General features: G+C 37.3%; 2 long non-coding RNA genes across 2 annotated transcripts; both read left to right on the forward strand.

Annotated features, from left to right (window-relative positions):
• Window positions 1–734: 734 nt before the first annotated feature.
• Window positions 735–3209, forward strand: LOC148195255 (uncharacterized). Its single transcript, XR_015780798.1, has 2 exons — window positions 735–822; window positions 2990–3209. It is a non-coding gene; the product is annotated as an uncharacterized LOC148195255 (long non-coding RNA).
• A 4877-nt stretch (window positions 3210–8086) lies between these two features.
• On the forward strand, window positions 8087–10561 carry LOC148195256 (uncharacterized). Its single transcript, XR_015780801.1, has 2 exons — window positions 8087–8174; window positions 10342–10561. It is a non-coding gene; the product is annotated as an uncharacterized LOC148195256 (long non-coding RNA).
• Window positions 10562–22438: the final 11877 nt, after the last annotated feature.

Raw genomic sequence — 22438 nt, forward strand, 5'->3', positions numbered from 1 at the left:
TGAGTTTAATGTTAATGAAACTTTGAATATAAATTCCCTATGATAATGAACGTTCGTCATTGAACGGTCTTTGACCGTTCGGTGCTGTTAGTAAACTTCTTTGAATTGAATTCTTTCATTTGGAAAGAATTCTAGTTGAGGACGAACGCCCTCTTGTATTAGTGCTACGTTTGAGCGTTCGGCCAAACGTAGATGCCCTGAGTGTTAAGTGAGGAGTTGAGAAGCTTGAAAATATATATTCGGACACTTAGTCATTCTTAAAAACCTAACTTTATCATCTCGTCTTATATAAATTTCTATTTCTATTATTAATTCGAATCAGTGATCAGTCTCGACCCAAAGCGTTCGTTATGAGTGGTGCTCGGTCTTGTACCGAACGCTCGTCCTTGTCTTTAATTACCAAACGGGTGGAAATAGTGTAAGATCCTTGAAAAATATTTGTAAGTTAAATACTAGATAAAAAAAAAAGTGAATAGTAAATTGTGAATAGTAAAAGGTGAATAGTAAAAAGTGAATAGTAAAAAAAAAAAAAAAAATATTTTTGGAAAGGATAAGTGTTCCACGTAGCTTTGAGATCAGAATTTATCAAATTGCAAATAAAAAATTATTTTTGTAATAGTAAAATGAATAAAAAAATGAATAGTTAAAATGAATAGTAAAAATGAATAGTAAATTTTTTTTTGCTATAAATAGCCAAGGGGGGGAGGCTGAAAATTTACACCAAAGAACTTAGAAAATTTTTGAGAGAAGAGAGTGGGAAGAATTTCAAAGGGGATATTCTGGAAGTTTTCAGAGGACGAGGGGATTAAGTCTGTAATAGAGGTAAGGGGAGCTAACTTTGAGTATTTCCTTTTGTATTATCTTGAGTCTTGGATATGCTATATTTTGTTTTTTCTGATCTTATATCTTGAATATGGAGTATTTTGTTTCTGTATGATCTTAAATTTTAAATGAGAGTATACTTTGTGTTGATATCCAAGTGTGATAGTTGTAAAATGTAATGTTGATTATGTTATGCCACTTGTATGTTATCAGTTGTTTATTTTTTTGTATTTTGGAAGGATTAGAAATTGTCTAACCGGCTCTGCCAAATTCAATTTCTTGTTTCCCCAAACATTCTATTGTTTTCCTTATTTAATTTTATTGTATTTTGGAAGGATTAGAAATTGTCTAATCGGCTCTGCCAGATTCAATTTCTTGTTTCCCCAAACATTCTATTGTTTTCCTTATTTAATTTTATTGTATTTTGGAAGGATTAGAAATTGTCTAACCGGCTCTGCCAGATTCAATTTCTTGTTTCCCCAAACTTTCTATTGCTTCAGTTATTTATTTTATTGCACTTTTGGAAGGATTAGAAGTTGTCTAACCGGCTCTGCCAGATTCAACTTCTTGTTTCCCCAAACTATTTATTGCTTTACTTATTTATTTTATTGCATTTTTGGAAGGATTAGAAGTTGTCTAACCGGCTCTGCCAGATTCAACTTCTTATTTCCCCAGACATGTATTGTTCTTGTTATTTAATTATATTGTATTTTGGGATGGATTAGAAGTTGTCTAACCGGCTCTGCCAGATTCAACTTCTTGTTTCCCATGAATTTTTATATTAAGATTATTCTTATGATTGTCAAATATTGTATTCTTCTATGACCATTTATAGTAATATCTTATTATGGGTAATTGTTTATAATTATCTTGTATGAATTCTATCATGAATGAGTTTCTTGGCTGAAATTGATCTTGTTGGAAGGTCTGGAGTAAGGATTCTGTAATAACTTGTATATGAGTATTAAATAGATGTAGTGATACTATTTGAGGTTGTTGTAAGAGGAAGTAAAAATATTAAAATTAGGCATTTTAGATTTAGAGCATAAGCGAACAAGGTAGATAATTTAAATAAATAAATTGTTAATTATTGAAGGCCTCCCTTTGTTGGTAGGATAGAGGAACCTTAAAAACCTGAGTTGGCACATCCCTGATCATAGAGCAGCCCTGGCCTGGTCCAGTCAGTTGTGACTAGTCATATGTGTTGGCGTCGAAGGTGAGTTTGATGCGTTCAGACATCTGGGTCCTCTCCGGTGACCAATTGGGGTAAAGAAAGATCTCTAATAGGATGAAATTAAAATAAAATAAGTTAATTGGAGATGCATAAAGTTATCATGGTAAAAACTTCATATATATTTTATTTATCGTTACATTGAGCTCAGACTTTAATACGTAGTGGCTAAGATATGATGAAATGTTTTGGCTGATCTATGAATCTTTAATTGGTGAAAATATGTTGAGTTATACTCGTTATGGTCAAAAATGAGTTTATAATATGAAGTATGATAGCTGGCGATATGTTTAATTTATTGACACCAAAATAGGTTATTGTCAAATTATGATTAGAGAATGAACATGATTGAGTTATGTGGAGAAGAGGTTATGAATTGTTGATTTGATGAAATGTTGGAGTGGATAAGAGAGTATGAAATGTTGATGTGATGAAATGTTGGAGTGGATATAAGAAATTATTGCTTATGAAATGATGTTTCCTACGGGAAGTAGTATGTTCGGTTATACCATGAGAGCTTGGTATGAACAAAGTAACACCTGAGGTTAATGAAAGCAGGCAGCAAGTGGTCTGACCATAAGGCTTTGACATAAATATGTGGTTCATAAGTTTTATAGAAGCAGGCAGAGAGCGGTCTGACCATAAGGCTTCAGAGAGTAAGACATAGTATACAGGTGAGGCTTAAGGAAGCAGGCAGAGAGCGGTCTGACCATAAGGCTTCGTGAGTAAGCATAGTATAAATTGTAAGGTTTATGAAATTGAGGAAGATGATTTCGATAATGATGAATTAATGACATCGGGGTAATGATATTTGAGTAATTGTAGAAATAAATGATTAAACTATTCTTATTACAAGTTTAATGATTGATTTGATATGGTTGGCTTACCCTTATTTGTTTATGCTATGATCATATAACTCATGTTATATGTGATTAGATAATGTTGCAGATGTGGTTGAAAAAGCTTAGAGATGAGAGAGATGCGGGGAAAACCTTTCATGGATTTTTGTAAAAAGAATAAATTTGTATTGGGAAGATTATGTTGTGTAAAATTTAAAAGTTGAAATGTCAACGGTGAAGACTATATTGTTTAAAGTTTGTAAGTTTGGTATTGTACTTTGGAGTAATTGAAATAAAGTTTGATTGTTTATATGAGATATCGAATTAATTTAGTCTCTACTATCAGTAATACCCTTTAAAATATTTGGGTGTTACATTATGGTATCAGAGCAATGGTTTTCGAAAGTATTTTGGGACTATGGGGAGTGAAATTATTATTCTTAGTAAAACTATTAATTGTTATGATGAAAACGACTATTGGAGGAAATTGATATCATATGCTAAATTGTATTGTTATCTTTTTGAAGAAATCATTTAAACTCGACAAAGATGCAGCAACAACAAGTTGATCAAGTACCTCAAAATCATTCTAGTTTGAATGACTTCTTAAGGCATGATCCAACTAAATTTAATGGGGAGGCTACTCCGGATGAGGCTGACTCTTGGCTAAGGCAGAACGAGAAGATTTTTCGGGTAATAACTTGCTCAGAAGAACAAAAATTAACTTATGCATCATTTCTTTTGGTGGGGGAGGCTGAATATTGGTGGGAAAGTATGCAACAGTTGATGACGGTTCGTGGTGAGGCTGTGAATTGGGAGAACTTTAAGATAAGGTTCTTGGAAAAATATTTTCCAAACAGTGCAAAATTTGCAAGGGAGGCGGAGTTCCTGACCTTACAACAAAGGAGGTTATCAGTACAAGAGTACGTAGTAAAATTTAATTATCTCTCGAGGTTTTATACTCAGAATATCACAGAAGAATGGAGATGTCGAAAATTCGAGGGAGGACTAAGGCATGAACTGAAGAAGGTACTTATGCCATTGGAAATACAAGAGTTTCCAGCATTGGTAGAGAAAGCCAGAATGATAGAATTATTGGAGTTTGATCCAAGTAGAGTTTCCAGACTTGCCAAGGGAGAATCTTCAATGAAATTCAACAAAAAACCTTATGAAAAACCACAATTATCATATCGAGGAACAGTGAAGTGTTTTGAGTGTGGAGGAGCACATTTCAGACGTGACTGCCCTAAACTTATTGGGGAAAAAGTTGAAGGGAAGAGATGTTTCATCTGCAATGATCCGGGACACTTTGCTAATGTTTGTCCAAAGAAAAAGAAGGTGGGAGAACCACAACAACAAGATTCTGCTGAAGTAAAGCCCCGGGCAACAGGGAGAGTATTCGCAATGTCTGCAGAAGAGGCTACTAAGCCAGGTACATTAATCTTACACACCTGTATGTTGTTAGGAGAATGCGTATATGTTTTGTTTGACTCTGGAGCCACACACTCCTTTATATCCCTAGCATGTTTAGAAAGACTCGGATTACCGATGCTTGATCTAGGGTGTGAATTAGTAGTTTCTACACCAGCATCGGGACCAGTTACGACCAGTTCAGTCTGTGTCGGATGCCCGATCCAAATTGCAGGACGCAAGTTCAAAGTGAACTTGATCTGCTTACCCCTTCAAAATCTAGACATTATTTTGGGAATGGATTGGTTGACTGCCAATCACGTTCTTATTGACTGTGGGAAACAAAAGATAGAGTTTCTAAATTTGAACGATTTAGAACTAAGCTCAACTCGAGTCGTTGCGAAGGATATCAAAGATGGAGCTACCTGCTTTGTGGTGTTAGCTCAGGAGAAAAGAGAGAATACTGAAGAACAAATCATCGGAATACCTGTGGTAGAAGAATATGTTGATGTTTTTCCAGAAGAAGTACCAGGTTTACCACCTAGTCGAGAGATCGATTTCACAATAGATCTAATGCCTGGAGCTGGCCCAGTTTCTATGGCTCCATACAGAATGGCTCCTGCCGAACTAGTAGAGTTGAAAAAGCAAATCGAAGATCTGCTGGAGAAGAAGTTTATCCGTCCAAGTGTGTCTCCATGGGGAGCTCTGGTATTGCTGGTGAAGAAGAAGGATGGAAGTTCAAGGTTGTGCGTGGATTATCGACAGCTGAACAAGGTTACAATAAAGAACAAATATCCTTTGCCAAGAATCGATGATCTATTAGATCAGTTGAGAGGAGCAGAGGTGTTTTCAAAAATTGATCTCAGATCTGGGTACCATCAGATTCTGGTCAAGACGGAAGATGTGCAAAAGACGGCTTTCAGATCTCGCTACGGACACTTTGAGTACGTGGTAATGCCGTTTGGCGTGACGAATGCTCCAGCGATTTTTATGGACTACATGAACAGAATATTTCGGTCATGTTTAGATAAGTTCGTGGTAGTATTTATAGACGATATTCTTATCTATTCAGAGAATAAGGAAAAGCATGCAGAACACTTGAGGGTGGCGTTGGAAATTTTAAGAAAACATCAACTGTATGGGAAACTGTCAAAGTGTGAGTTCTGGATAGAGAAAGTACAATTTTTGGGTCATGTGATTTCTGCTCAAGGAATCTCAGTGGATCCAGCAAAGGTGGAAGCTGTGCTAAAGTGGGAGCGGCCGAAAACTGTAACTGAAGTACGAAGTTTTGTAGGATTAGCCGGTTATTACCGACGTTTTGTTGAAGGGTTTTCCAAGATTGTAGGTCCTCTAACTCAGTTAACTCGTAAAGATCAACCATTTCTGTGGACTGACAAGTGCGAAGCCAGTTTTGAGGATATGAAGCAACGACTAACGTCAGCACCAGTATTAATCATTCCAGACTCTAGCAAATCTTTTGAGGTGTACTGCGATGCGTCATATCAAGGATTGGGGTGCGTCCTAATGCAAGAAAGGAGACCTGTAGCTTATGCATCTAGGCAGCTAAAGGCGCATGAGAAGAACTACCCAACGCATGACATAGAACTTGCAGCAGTAGTATTTGCATTAAAGACATGGAGACACTACCTCTATGGGGCAAGTTTCCAAGTTTTTAGTGACCATAAGAGTCTAAAGTATTTGTTCGATCAAAAGGAGCTGAACATGCGACAAAGAAGATGGATGGAATATATGAAGGACTATGATTTCGAGCTTTTATATCACCCAGGAAAAGCCAATGTGGTGGCAGATGCATTGAGTAGGAGACAAGCTCAGATAACAACAATGATGGTGAAGGAATTAGAACTGTTAGAAAAGTTACGTGATATGAACTTGGGGTTGCAGTTAACCCCAGATCATATATGGTGTGGTCATTTAGTAATCACTAGTGACTTCTTAGAACAAGTGAAGGTTGAGCAGTCGATGGATCAAGAGTTGCAGCAAAAGATCAGGTTGTTGGACACCGATCAAGTTAAGGACTTCGTTCTAAGTAAAGATGGCATCCTTCGATTTAAGAACAGAGTGTGTATACCTGCAAAGAGTGAATTAAAACATTTAATTTTAGACGAAGGCCATAAAAGTCGTCTTAGCATACATCCAGGTATGACTAAGATGTATAAAGACCTGAAAGAGTCATTTTGGTGGAATGGAATGAAGAGGGATGTGGCCGAGTTTGTAGCAGCCTGCTTGGTGTGTCAGAAGGCAAAAGTGGAGCATCAAAAACCGGGAGGGATGTTACGACAGTTAGACATTCCTCAATGGAAGTGGGACAGTATCTCGATGGACTTTGTAACACATTTACCAAAATCATCAAAAGGTCACGATTCTATCTGGGTTATCGTTGATAGACTAACCAAGAGCGCTCACTTTTTGCCCATTAATCAACGTATGTCTCTAGAAAAGCTGACGGAGTTATACATCAGGGAAGTAGTGAGGTTGCATGGAATACCTACAAGAATTGTGTCAGACAGAGATCCAAGGTTTACTTCAAGGTTTTGGCAGACGCTACAGAAGGCTCTGGGAACGCAGTTGAGGATGAGTTCGGCTTATCACCCTCAGACTGATGGTCAAACAGAAAGGACTATTCAGTCTTTGGAGGATTTGCTAAGAACTTGTGTATTAGATCATCTTGGAAGTTGGAATGAGATACTACCATTAGTAGAATTTACTTACAACAACAGTTATCATTCCAGTATTGGTATGCCACCATATGAAGCTTTATATGGAAGAAGATGTAGAACCCCGTTGTGTTGGTTTCAAGATGGGGAAGCACTAACAGTGGGACCCGAGCTATTACAGCGAACCACAGAAAAAATAAAATTAATCCAAGATCGGATGAAAGCAACTCAAAGTAGACAAAAGTCATATGCCGACAAAAGAAGAAGACCGTTAGAATTTGAAGAAGGAGATCATGTATTCTTACGAGTAACACCAACTACAGGAGTCGGGAGAGCTATCAAGATGAGGAAACTGACACCAAAATTTCTCGGACCGTATCAGATTCTCAAAAAGATTGGGCCAGTGGCTTATGAGGTAGCATTACCACCTGGATTGGCAAATTTGCATAACGTTTTTCATGTATCCCAACTAAGGAAGTATATTCCAGATCCAAAGCATGTGTTAGAAGTTGATGAAATTCAGGTCAAGGAAAATTTAACAATGGAAGTTGGACCAGTGCGTATACTAGATGTTCAAATGAAAAAGCTAAGAGGGAAAGATATTCGCACAGTAAAAGTACTTTGGAATGAAGACACACAGGAAATGACTTGGGAATTGGAAGAATTTATGATAAAGGAATATCCATATCTCTTTTGTAAGTAATCTTTTGTTAGATAGTCTTTGTTTAAATAAATAATTTTCGAGGGCGAAAATAATTGTTGTTGGGGAGATTGTAAGATCCTTGAAAAATATTTGTAAGTTAAATACTAGATAAAAAAAAAAAAAAAAAAAAAAAAAAAAAAAAAAGTGAATAGTAAATTGTGAATAGTAAAAGGTGAATAGTAAAAAGTGAATAGTAAAAAAAAAAAAAAAAAAAAAAAAAAAAATATTTTTGGAAAGGATAAGTGTTCCACGTAGCTTTGAGATCAGAATTTATCAAATTGCAAATAAAAAATTATTTTTGTAATAGTAAAATGAATAAAAAAATGAATAGTTAAAATGAATAGTAAAAATGAATAGTAAATTAGCCAAGGGGGGGAGGCTGAAAATTTACACCAAAGAACTTAGAAAATTTTTGAGAGAAGAGAGTGGGAAGAATTTCAAAGGGGATATTCTGGAAGTTTTCAGAGGACGAGGGGATTAAGTCTGTAATAGAGGTAAGGGGAGCTAACTTTGAGTATTTCCTTTTGTATTATCTTGAGTCTTGGATATGCTATATTTTGTTTTTTCTGATCTTATATCTTGAATATGGAGTATTTTGTTTCTGTATGATCTTAAATTTTAAATGAGAGTATACTTTGTGTTGATATCCAAGTGTGATAGTTGTAAAATGTAATGTTGATTATGTTATGCCACTTGTATGTTATCAGTTGTTTATTTTTTTGTATTTTGGAAGGATTAGAAATTGTCTAACCGGCTCTGCCAGATTCAATTTCTTGTTTCCCCAAACATTCTATTGTTTTCCTTATTTAATTTTATTGTATTTTGGAAGGATTAGAAATTGTCTAACCGGCTCTGCCAGATTCAATTTCTTGTTTCCCCAAACATTCTATTGTTTTCCTTATTTAATTTTATTGTATTTTGGAAGGATTAGAAATTGTCTAACCGGCTCTGCCAGATTCAATTTCTTGTTTCCCCAAACTTTCTATTGCTTCAGTTATTTATTTTATTGCACTTTTGGAAGGATTAGAAGTTGTTTAACCGGCTCTGCCAGATTCAACTTCTTGTTTCCCCAAACTATTTATTGCTTTACTTATTTATTTTATTGCATTTTTGGAAGGATTAGAAGTTGTCTAACCGGCTCTGCCAGATTCAACTTCTTATTTCCCCAGACATGTATTGTTCTTGTTATTTAATTATATTGTATTTTGGGATGGATTAGAAGTTGTCTAACCGGCTCTGCCAGATTCAACTTCTTGTTTCCCATGAATTTTTATATTAAGATTATTCTTATGATTGTCAAATATTGTATTCTTCTATGACCATTTATAGTAATATCTTATTATGGGTAATTGTTTATAATTATCTTGTATGAATTCTATCATGAATGAGTTTCTTGGCTGAAATTGATCTTGTTGGAAGGTCTGGAGTAAGGATTCTGTAATAACTTGTATATGAGTATTAAATAGATGTAGTGATACTATTTGAGGTTGTTGTAAGAGGAAGTAAAAATATTAAAATTAGGCATTTTAGATTTAGAGCATAAGCGAACAAGGTAGATAATTTAAATAAATAAATTGTTAATTATTGAAGGCCTCCCTTTGTTGGTAGGATAGAGGAACCTTAAAAACCTGAGTTGGCACATCCCTGATCATAGAGCAGCCCTGGCCTGGTCCAGTCAGTTGTGACTAGTCATATGTGTTGGCGTCGAAGGTGAGTTTGATGCGTTCAGACATCTGGGTCCTCTCCGGTGACCAATTGGGGTAAAGAAAGATCTCTAATAGGATGAAATTAAAATAAAATAAGTTAATTGGAGATGCATAAAGTTATCATGGTAAAAACTTCATATATATTTTATTTATCGTTACATTGAGCTCAGACTTTAATACGTAGTGGCTAAGATATGATGAAATGTTTTGGCTGATCTATGAATCTTTAATTGGTGAAAATATGTTGAGTTATACTCGTTATGGTCAAAAATGAGTTTATAATATGAAGTATGATAGCTGGCGATATGTTTAATTTATTGACACCAAAATAGGTTATTGTCAAATTATGATTAGAGAATGAACATGATTGAGTTATGTGGAGAAGAGGTTATGAATTGTTGATTTGATGAAATGTTGGAGTGGATAAGAGAGTATGAAATGTTGATGTGATGAAATGTTGGAGTGGATATAAGAAATTATTGCTTATGAAATGATGTTTCCTACGGGAAGTAGTATGTTCGGTTATACCATGAGAGCTTGGTATGAACAAAGTAACACCTGAGGTTAATGAAAGCAGGCAGCAAGTGGTCTGACCATAAGGCTTTGACATAAATATGTGGTTCATAAGTTTTATAGAAGCAGGCAGAGAGCGGTCTGACCATAAGGCTTCAGAGAGTAAGACATAGTATACAGGTGAGGCTTAAGGAAGCAGGCAGAGAGCGGTCTGACCATAAGGCTTCGTGAGTAAGCATAGTATAAATTGTAAGGTTTATGAAATTGAGGAAGATGATTTCGATAATGATGAATTAATGACATCGGGGTAATGATATTTGAGTAATTGTAGAAATAAATGATTAAACTATTCTTATTACAAGTTTAATGATTGATTTGATATGGTTGGCTTACCCTTATTTGTTTATGCTATGATCATATAACTCATGTTATATGTGATTAGATAATGTTGCAGATGTGGTTGAAAAAGCTTAGAGATGAGAGAGATGCGGGGAAAACCTTTCATGGATTTTTGTAAAAAGAATAAATTTGTATTGGGAAGATTATGTTGTGTAAAATTTAAAAGTTGAAATGTCAACGGTGAAGACTATATTGTTTAAAGTTTGTAAGTTTGGTATTGTACTTTGGAGTAATTGAAATAAAGTTTGATTGTTTATATGAGATATCGAATTAATTTAGTCTCTACTATCAGTAATACCCTTTAAAATATTTGGGTGTTACAAATAGCGTTCGTCCAAAATTTCAGTAAATACGTATTATCGCGTTCGGTCATTGATTGGCAGTCGGTATTTATAAATTGAATTGATCTCGGTATAGTTCTTTATTCGTCTTGTGGTGTCTATATCCACTTGGATTCGGCCTAGAGCCTTTGTACTTAACTTATTTTGAGTATTGATCGGATCTTCCTAGAGTCAGTTCATTTAACTGATTCAAGTGGTAATGACGTTCGTCATATAATATGTGTCGGTTTTATTCTGTTTTAAACGAGGATTTCCTCGGCCTCGTTTTTAACGTTCGTCCTCGTTATGAAGAGGGCTGAACGTTCGTCCTTTTATGTAATTAGAACGGAAGATGAAAATGATATTAAGGTGAAAAATTATAAAGAATGAACAGTATAAGAGATGAAATGATGGTTGTGGATTTTGAACGAGCGTTCCAGATAGGAACGACTCTTGGATGAAAGTTGGAATTTGTAAAGTATGAATGTGGACAAAGCTTAGCTGGCGATTCATCCTGATGTTCCGTGAGGGCTCGTCCTCACGTAGAGGAGAGTATGTCATGTGTGAGAACGGCAGGAGGTCCTAGTCCTTAGGGGTACTTTGGATGGAAGGGACTAACCTCGGGTGGCAGCTGATGATAAATTCCAGTTACTACACCACCTGGGTGCACGAACATCGTAGCTACACAGAATTCATACAGTCCGGAAAGTCAGTCTATATATATGAGTTTGTTAATTTATGTACATTCTTTTTTCAGTTATTACATTTTAGCAAAGTGTACCAAGTTTTAAAAAATAAAAAATTTCTCATTTATAAAAAATGCATATTTTAAACATAAAGATATTTTAATAATTTTTATTTTTAATTTAAAATAAAAAAATCAAAAACATACAAAATAATTAATGATTTTAATGTTGATTTTTGATTTGATGATTATGTTATATCTTTTTTCGATAATTATTAAATTTTGTTTTTAAATTTTAAAAACAGTAACGTATCTTTAGGAAGGTTTGTAATTCCCGTAACTCACCAAAGCACGTTACTCTCGTTGATGTTTTGATTTCTGAAATTACCAAAAAAACACCAGTGTCAAAAATACAGTGACGCATTTTTTTATGAATAGTCTAGAATTAAATAAATCATTTTTTCATTTTGACTATCATGTTAAACATATAAATCATTCATTACAATCTTTTATCAACATATTCGGAAAAGACTGTCATTAGACTTTGAGATTTGATCCAACATCTTAACGAATATGGTAAACAAATCTAGATTCAGAGGATAACAGTAAAAATTATTCATGACAAATAGAAACATAATCTTTAAATGGATTTGTCTCTTGCTACGAAATGAGTATTTCTCACAAAATATTAAGGAAATGGATTATTGAGTACTTAAATGCGCAAATTGATTATTTAATAGTTTATTAACATAAAATTATAAAAGAATTTCATACTTATGCAATAAAACAATTAAGCTAATGATTAGTCATGATAATTGTAATCCCAACTTAAGAATCGTGAGTATATCAAACATATGAAGATAAACTACTGTTTCTAAAATTTAAAAGTGAAATTTAATAATAATTTGAAGAAAAAAATATAACACAAATCTTTTAAACAAAAATCAATATCAACATCATCAATTATTTTGTTATTAAAGTGACAAATAAATAAACAAACAGAACAAGAGCAACAAATTACAATGTTGAATTGTTATGTGTGAGACCCTAAATATTTAGCAATGATAATCTCTGTCACATCAAATTAATGCACCCACGTTCACGGTTCAGAGACATTAAAAGCGCACCTTGCACCGCATGCACGCACGCCACGTGTCACTAGAGAAGCTTCCAATTCAGAAGTGGGTGTGCAGGTGTCGGCTTGGGAGACGTTCGTCCAAACGAACGTGGATTTAACAAAACGGAGTTTTTGAAAATCTCTTTCACCTGCACGCACTCATCTTCTACCTCTGAACTCAACCCTTCATTTTCTCCACCTTCTCTCTAGAACTCCCAACTTCTCTCTACTGTAAACCTCACACCTCTTCTCCGATCAACTTGCAGCACCGTAGGAACGTTCGCCCAACTGCAAGCTACCAACTGGACCGAACAGTTTCAAAGGCTGAAACTGGTAAGTCTCCTTTAGTAGTTTGTTCTAGGGTTTCTTGAAAAACTGCGTTTTGGCTGCATGCAAGAGTGTATTCTAAGTCCTGTGATTTTATTGTGGGTAGATTTGTTTTGAAAGAGTAAAGTGATATTGAGGGTAGCAAAACGTTAGTTGAACGAAGCCAACAATCTTGCACTTAGGATAAAGTTGCTTACAAATCCGGGTAAGGGAAGCTTATATGTTTAATTTATACTTGAATGTGGTATGATCTGATTTGAATGTATGAAAACGTATGCATGTTGATGACTGAAATGCATGTATGCAGTATGAATGCGAATGTATGATGTATGATGATTTAGATGAGTGATTATGAACATGGATGTTTATGATTGTATGAAGTAAATCTGTATGATGATGTTGAATATGAAGTAATTGAAATGAATGTTATAAAGTTTATAAATTGAAAATCACATGAATTATAAAGTATAAGTTTAAATGTTGAAATCTGAAAACGTAAATCACTCCCTATGATAAATTACGCTCGTCACCGTACGGTCTTATACCGTTCGGTTTCCCTGAAAATAACTTAGAATGGAATTCTTTCATTTGGGAAGAACTCCGCTTGAGAGCGAGCGTCCCCATTTAAATGTTTGAGCGTTCGGTTCAACTCAGCTGTATATACATACTTTACACTTTAAAATATGTAACGTTCGGTCTTGTACCGAACGTTCGTCCTAAATAGTGTTCGGTGTTAAACCAAACGTTCGTTCTAAAGAGCGCTCGGTCTTATACCAAGCGTTCGTCATGGTTGATTCTCGGTCATCTACCTAGCGTTCGCTTTGATGTAGTGTTCGGTCTTAAACCCCACCTCGTCCTTATCTTTGATTCCTTAAACGAACGTAAATAGCGTTCGTTCAAATATTACAATATTCATCCTCTCACCTTCGTTCAAATACTGGCATCGGTTCTTTATATACAAAATTTTACAAAGGAAATTCTAAGTATTATTGACCATACTTGGTACATTGAATCTGGTCCAAGATCTTCTTCACTAAAATTTTCTAAGTATCATTATAGTCAGTTCAATTACCTGACCAAACAGAGAGTCACGTTCGTCCACCCAGTACTTTATTTGGACGTTCGTCCTAATTCTTCAAAGGACTGAACGTTCGTCCTTTTGTGCTCTTAGAGTTAAAGATGAGAATGATGATAAATTATAAGATATTACCATGTGAACACTATATTGAGTGATTCTATGAGTATGGATTTTGAACGAGCGTTCTAAGGAGGAACGTCTCAGATATGTTAAATATTAAATTTGGTAAAGTATGACTGTGGATAAGTTAAGCCAGGCTGTCCATCCTGATATTCAGTGATTACTCTTCTCACGTAGAGAGGGTAAGTCATGCGTGTGAATGGCAGGAGGTCCTTAGTCCATAAGTTAACATGGGCGACGTAAGAACGGATTAACCTCGAGTGGCAGCTGTTGAGTGTATCCCAGTTACTACACCACTCGGGTGCAGGAACGCTTGTAACTACACAATTCATACAGTCCGGACGGTCGGTCTAGAATATATATATATATATATATATATATATATATATATATATATATATATATATATATATATATATGTATGTAGGTTGATGTTAAATGTTGAGTTTTGTGCTTGCATGAATTGAAATGTTTATGGTTTATGTTGAATTATAAATTAAATTATATAAGCTTACCCTTTCGTTTTCGTTGTGTTGTCCCTCGTATATGTACGTTCGTCCTGTCTTGCAATGATCATCCGTTGTGGATGTGAGCAGAGGGCGAAGCAACCTTGGAGGAGATGATCCAAGAAGAAAAATTAGTTGAAGTGGAAGTGAAAGCGGAGCAGTAGGACGTCCGTCTTTTCTTTCTAGTTTAGGACGTCCGTTTTTGGTTTATGCGTTCGGTTATTTTATTTTGTAAAACCGTTCGTTATTAGCTTTTACTGATTCCGATTTGTATATCTTAACTCTGCACTCTAAGCCGTTCGGCTTTTGAAATCCGTTAATTATAAAGACTGCATTGTTTACTGTTAATGGTAATTAATTCTGATTTATGGTAATTACTGTAATTTGGGATGTTACATTAGTGGTATCAGAGCAGTTTTGTTCTATTAAAGGACACTGTAGGTTATGAGTGCACTGTGTTTTTGCTGTGTGCTTATTGTATGTTTAAAGAGTTATTATTATTTTAACTCCTGAACATAACTAACACTCGTTTTTCTCTGTGTACAGAGAACAAATGGCTCCTAGACTCCCTCCTCCTCCTCAACCCAATGAATCTGATACGTCCAACAACACCCGGTTGTTGGAATCTGTGATTGAAAGACTGCAGCAGCAGAATACCACTTTAATGGAGCAGAACGCTACTCTGATGCAGCAAAATCAGAACGCTATGCAGAGTATGGAGATCGCACGCGCCAACTCTGAAGCAACTCAGAGGCAGTTGATGGATATTCTTGCTGCTACCAGAGGCACGCCTGGAGCGTCCTCTTCCAACGCTGTCCAACCTGCTGCTGAGTGGAGTTTGGAGAGTTTTCTCCAGCATCATCCTACTAAGTTCAATGGTAAGGGCCTCCCTGACGAGGCAGACCAGTGGCTAAGGGACATGGAAAGGATATTCAACGCCAAGAGATGTCCAGATGAAAACAGGTTGGCGTACACGGAGTATTTATTGACTGGAGAAGCGAGCCACTGGTGGGCGAGCGCGAGAGCCATTCTGACGGACGCTCAACAACCGATCACTTGGGAAGTGTTCAGAAACAAGTTTTATGAAGAGTACTTCCCTGACAGCGTCCGTTTTGCAAAGGAGGTTGAGTTTTTACAGCTGGTTCAGAGTGGTATGTCTGTTTCAGAGTACACTAATAAATTTAAGCATCTCGTCAGATTCAATACTATGGCCACAAGTGAAGAGTGGCAGTGTAGGAAATTTGAGAATGGTTTGCGGAGTGACCTGAAAGTGTTGATTTCCAGTTTGTGTATCCGAACGTTCCCAGCTATGGTGGAGAGGGCCAAGGTGTTGGAGAAGAACTTGGCAGAGGCGGAACGACACAAGAAACAACAAGCAGTAAGGGGACCGATCGTCTCAAGGGGCAATGTCAATCAGAGGGGATCTCCTTATGCTCGTCCAAATCAGTCAGCAAACACAAGTGGGTCTCAAGCCTTGGTTCCTGCCGGACAGTCTGGGCAGCAAGGTAACATCACCTGTTTTAGATGCGGAGGGCCACATTATCGTTCGTCATGCCCTCAACTGGTGGGAGGAAAACACTGCAATCGTTGTGGAAGGAATGGACACTCGGATAACGAGTGCAATATGGGCGGACGCGTAGTAATGAGGCCACCTAACGCTGGAAGGAATCAGCCGAGAGGTGGACGAGCTCAAGTAGTTGGACGTGTATATGCTTTAACTGGCGCGGAGGCAGCAAGCTCAGGTAATCTTATAACTGGTGAATGCTTGTTGTATGGAATGCCTTGTCATGTGCTATTTGATTCGGGGGCGACTCACTCCTTCATCTCGAAGGCGTGTGTTGAGAAATTGGGAGTAGTGGAAAGAGATATGCAGTTTGACCTGGTGGTGTCAACCCCGGCGGCTGGAGAGATTAGGACGTCTATTGTGTGCATTAGATGTCCTATTGTGGTTGAGGGGCGTGGTTATAAGGTGAATTTAATCTGTTTGCCTTTAAGGGATTTAGAAGTAATTTTAGGAATGGATTGGTTGGCTGCCAATCGCATTCTTATAGATTGCGGAGCGAAAGAGTTAATTTTCCGGATGAAGAAGAAGAAGAGGTGTCAGTGACGCTCGGCCAACTGAAAGAGGACATTATGGAGGGCGCCAGCTGTTTCCTGATTATGACGCATGAAGATCAGGAATTCGGAGGATTGGTAAAAGAACGATCGTCCACTAGTGACAATAATGGACGTTCGGTTGTGGATGAGTTTCCGGACGTCTTTCCGGAAGAAATACCGGGACTACCTCCTGTTCGTGAAGTGGAATTCACCATTGATTTGGTGACGACGGCATCACCTATCTCTGTTCAACCATACCGAATGGCGCCTGCCGAGTTGATTGAACTTAAGAAGCAGATTGAAGAGCTCATGGATAAGCAATTTATCAGGCCGAGCGTATCACCGTTGGGAGCGCCCGTTCTTTTGGTGAAGAAGAAGGATGGCAGCTCGCGGTTGTGTATTGACTACAGGCAATTAAACAAGCTGACCATCAAGAATAAATACCCATTGCCGAGGATAGATGATTTGCTGGACCAACTGCATGGGGCAACAGTATTCTCAAAGATTGATTTGAGATCCGGATATCATCAAATCAGAGTTAAGGAGGATGACATTCATAAGACAGCGTTCAGGTCTCGGTATGGGCATTATGAATACGTGGTGATGCCATTTGGAGTGACGAACGCTCCAGCCGTGTTTATGGAGTATATGAATCGCATCTTCAGGCCTTATTTGGATGAGTTTGTAGTCGTCTTCATAGATGATATCCTCATCTATTCCAAGACCGAAGACGAGCATGAGAAACACCTTAGACTTGTACTTGGAGTGTTACGTGAGAAGGAATTATATGCAAAGTTATCTAAATGTGAATTCTGGATGAAGGAAATTCAGTTTCTGGGACATGTGGTGTCGGCTGGAGGCATCGCAGTAGATCCAGCAAAAGTGCGAGCGGTACTGGAATGGGAAAGTCCACGTTCGGTCACGGAAGTAAGGAGTTTCGTTGGTCTCGCGGGCTACTATAGGCGCTTCATTGAGGGATTTTCTAAGATAGTAGCACCCCTGACACAGCTTACCAGGAAAGATCAGCCGTTCGCCTGGACTGATCTGTGTGAGGAACGTTTCCAGGAACTGAAAGTGAAATTGACGAACGCTCCAGTGTTAATCATTCCGGACACGTCCAAGCCCTTTGAAGTATACTGCGACGCTTCTCACCAAGGGTTGGGTTGTGTGCTCATGCAAGAAAAGAGAGCAGTAGCGTACGCGTCTTGTCAATTGAAAATCCATGAGAAGAACTACCCAACGCACGACCTGGAGTTGGCAGCGGTCGTTTTTGCACTGAAGATTTGGAGGCATTACTTGTACGGGTCTACGTTCCAAGTCTTCAGTGATCACAAGAGCCTCAAATATTTATTTGATCAGAAGGAATTGAACATGAGGCAGAGGCGTTGGTTGGAATTTTTAAAAGATCATGAGTTTGAACTACTTTATCACCCTGGGAAGGCCAATGTAGTGGCGGACGCCCTAAGCAGGAAGGCAGTTCATGTCCCGGTGATGATGGTTAGAGAGTTGAATCTGGTTGAGAGCTTCCGAGATCTAAGGTTACAGTTCGAGTTGGAACCGAACAGCATCAAATGTTGTATTCTTAGAATATCCAGTAACATCTTTGACCGTATCCGGATGAAGCAACGTGAGGATGAAGAGTTGGTAAAGATTTTGAGTGCGCTCGGTTCGGATCAAACCAAGGAGTTCAATACAAGAACGGACGGCCTATTGCGTTACATGGGTAGGACGTGCGTTCCTAATGATGGCGAGCTGAAGCGAATCATATTGGAGGAAGCACATCATAGTCGTCTTAGCATACACCCCGGTATGACTAAGATGTACCAAGATCTTCGACGCTCGTTCTGGTGGCCTGGAATGAAGAATGATGTCGCTCGCTTTGTAGCATCATGTTTAACTTGCCAGCGTGCAAAGGCCGAACACCAAAGACCCGGAGGCTTACTTCAGCAGTTGGAGATTCCAGAATGGAAGTGGGACAGCATCTCCATGGATTTCGTGACCCATCTACCACACACGGTCAGGAATCATGACTCGATTTGGGTGATCGTGGATAGGCTAACAAAGAGCGCCCACTTCCTGGCCGTTAACTTGAAGATGTCAATGACAAATCTGGCCAAGTTGTACATCAAGGAGATAGTTCGGTTGCATGGAGTGCCTTCAAGCATAATTTCTGACCGAGACACGAGATTCACATCTCGGTTTTGGCAATCTTTACAAGGCGAATTGGGAAGCAAACTGCAGATGAGTTCAGCCTATCACCCGCAGACGGACGGTCAATCTGAGAGAACGATCCAGACACTGGAAGATTTACTGAGGACGTGCGTCCTAGATCATTTAGGCGCGTGGGATGAAATCTTGCCGCTAGTGGAGTTCACGTACAACAACAGCTTCCAGTCTAGCATTGGTATGGCGCCGTTTGAAGCACTCTATGGAAGGAAATGCCGAACGCCACTTTACTGGTTCCAGGATGGAGAGAACGTGCTAACTGGACCTGAGCTCATCCAGCAAACGACTGAGAAAGTTAAGTTGATCCAAGATAGATTGAAGACGTCCCTGAGCAGGCAGAAATCATATGCGGATAGAAGAAGAAGACCCTTGGAGTTCGCTGCAGGTGACCATGTCTTTTTAAGACTTAATCCGATCACTGGAGTAGGCCGAGCCGTTCGTCCAAAGAAGCTGTCTCCCAAGTTCATAGGGCCGTACCAGATTTTGAAGAAGATTGGACCAGTAGCTTATGAACTTGCCTTGCCTCCTCAGTTATCAAACCTTCATCCTGTCTTCCACGTTTCCCAACTCTGGAAGTACATAGCTAATTACAATGTTGAATTGTTATGTGTGAGACCCTAAATATTTAGCAATGATAATCTCTGTCACATCAAATTAATGCACCCACGTTCACGGTTCAGAGACATTAAAAGCGCACCTTGCACCGCATGCACGCACGCCACGTGTCACTAGAGAAGCTTCCAATTCAGCAGTGGGTGTGCAGGTGTCGGCTTGGGAGACGTTCGTCCAAACGAACGTGGATTTAACAAAACGGAGTTTTTGAAAATCTCTCTCACCTGCACGCACTCATCTTCTACCTCTGAACTCAACCCTTCATTTTCTCCACCTTCTCTCTAGAACTCCCAACTTCTCTCTACCGTAAACCTCACACCTCTTCTCCGATCAACTTGCAGCACCGTAGGAACGTTCGCCCAACTGCAAGCTACCAACTGGACCGAACAGTTTCAAAGGCTGAAACTGGTAAGTCTCCTTTAGTAGTTCGTTCTAGGGTTTCTTGAAAAACTGCGTTTTGGCTGCATGCAAGAGTGTATTCTAAGTCCTGTGATTTTATTGTGGCTAGATTTGTTTTGAAAGAGTAAAGTGATATTGAGGGTAGCAAAACGTTAGTTGAACGAAGCCAACAATCTTGCACTTAGGATAAAGTTGCTTACAAATCCGGGTAAGGGAAGCTTATATGTTTAATTTATACTTGAATGTGGTATGATCTGATTTGAATGTATGAAAACGTATGAATGTTGATGACTGAAATGCATGTATGCGGTATGAATGCGAATGTATGATGTATGATGATTTAGATGAGTGATTATGAACATGGATGTTTATGATTGTATGAAGTAAATCTGTATGATGATGTTGAATATGAAGTAATTGGAATGAATGTTATAAAGTTTATAAATTGAAAATCACATGAATTATAAAGTATAAGTTTAAATGTTGAAATCTGAAAACGTAAATCACTCCCTATGATAAATTACGCTCGTCACCGTACGATCTTATACCGTTCGGTTTCCCTGAAAATAACTTAGAATGGAATTCTTTCATTTGGGAAGAACTCCGCTTGAGAGCGAGCGTCCCCATTTAAATGTTTGAGCGTTCGGTTCAGCTCAGCTGTATATAAATACTTTACACTTTAAAATATGTAACGTTCGGTCTTATACCGAACGTTCGTCCTAAATAGTGTTCGGTGTTAAACCAAACATTCGTTCTAAAGAGCGCTCGGTCTTATACCAAGCGTTCGTCATGGTTGATTCTCGGTCATCTACCTAGCGTTCGCTTTGATGTAGTGTTCGGTCTTAAACCCCACGCTCGTCCTTATCTTTGATTCCTTAAACGAACGTAAATAGCGTTCGTTCAAATATTACAATATTCATCCTCTCACCTTCGTTCAAATACTGGCATCGGTTCTTTATATACAAAATTTTACAAAGGAAATTCTAAGTATTATTGACCATACTTGGTACATTGAATCTAGTCCAAGATCTTCTTCACTAAAATTTTCTGAGTATCATTATAGTCAGTTCAATTACCTGACCAAACAGAGAGTCACGTTCGTCCACCCAGTACTTTATTTGGACGTTCGTCCTAATTCTTCAAAGGACTGAACGTTCGTCCTTTTGTGCTCTTAGAGTTAAAGATGAGAATGATGATAAATTATAAGATATTACCATGTGAACACTATATTGAGTGATTCTATGAGTATGGATTTTGAACGAGCGTTCTAAGGAGGAACGTCTCAGATATGTTAAATATTAAATTTGGTAAAGTATGACTGTGGATAAGTTAAGCCAGGCTGTCCATCCTGATATTCAGTGATTACTCTTCTCACGTAGAGAGGGTAAGTCATGCGTGTGAATGGCAGGAGGTCCTTAGTCCATAAGTTAACATGGGCGACGTAAGAACGGATTAACCTCGAGTGGCAGCTGTTGAGTGTATCCCAGTTACTACACCACTCGGGTGCAGGAACGCTTGTAACTACACAGTTCATACAGTCCGGACGGTCGGTCTAGAATATATATATATATATATATATATATATATATGTAGGTTGATGTTAAATGTTGAGTTTTGTGCTTGCATGAATTGAAATGTTTATGGTTTATGTTGAATTATAAATTAAATTATATAAGTTTACCCTTTCGTTTTCCTTGTGTTGTCCCTCGTATATGTACGTTCGTCCTGTCTTGCAATGATCATCCGTTGTGGATGTGAGCAGAGGGCGAAGCAACCTTGGAGGAGATGATCCAAGAAGAAAAATTAGTTGAAGTGGAAGTGAAAGCGGAGCAGTAGGACGTCCGTCTTTTCTTTCTAGTTTAGGACGTCCGTTTTTGGTTTATGCGTTCGGTTATTTTATTTTGTAAAACCGTTCGTTATTAGCTTTTACTGATTCCGATTTGTATATCTTAACTCTGCACTCTAAGCCGTTCGGCTTTTGAAATCTGTTAATTATAAAGACTGCATTGTTTACTGTTAATGGTAATTAATTCTGATTTGTTGTAATTACTGTAATTTGGGATGTTACATTATGTGTGAATGAAATAAAGGATGGAAAGAAACAAATTAAAATGGATCATAATTAAGTGAATGTTTCTGATTTTTTTATATTTTATTTTAAATTAAAAATAAAAATTATTAAAATACACTTATGTTTAAAATATATTTTTTTATGAAAATGAAATCTTTTTTGTCCTTTAAAACTTAGTATACTTTGTTAAAATATACTAACTTAAAAAAAAACTTACAAGTTAACAAAATTCATATATATATATATATATATATATATATATATATATATATATATATATATGTATATACATATACATACATATACATATGTATGTATATAGATATATACATATGTATGTATGTATATAGATATATACATATGTATGTATGTATATATATAGATATATACATATGTATGTATGTATATATATAGATATATACATATGTATGTATGTATATATCTATATATATAAATACATATATATACATATGAATGTGTGTATATATAGATATATAGATATGAATGTGTGTATATATATAGATATATACATATGTATATATATATATATATATATATATATGGAGGTGCAGGAAGAAGCTG

Source organism: Vigna umbellata, chromosome 7 (genome assembly GCF_029865625.1).
Source record: "Vigna umbellata cultivar VRB3 chromosome 7, Vumbellata_1.0, whole genome shotgun sequence".
Taxonomy (NCBI): Eukaryota; Viridiplantae; Streptophyta; class Magnoliopsida; order Fabales; family Fabaceae; genus Vigna; species Vigna umbellata.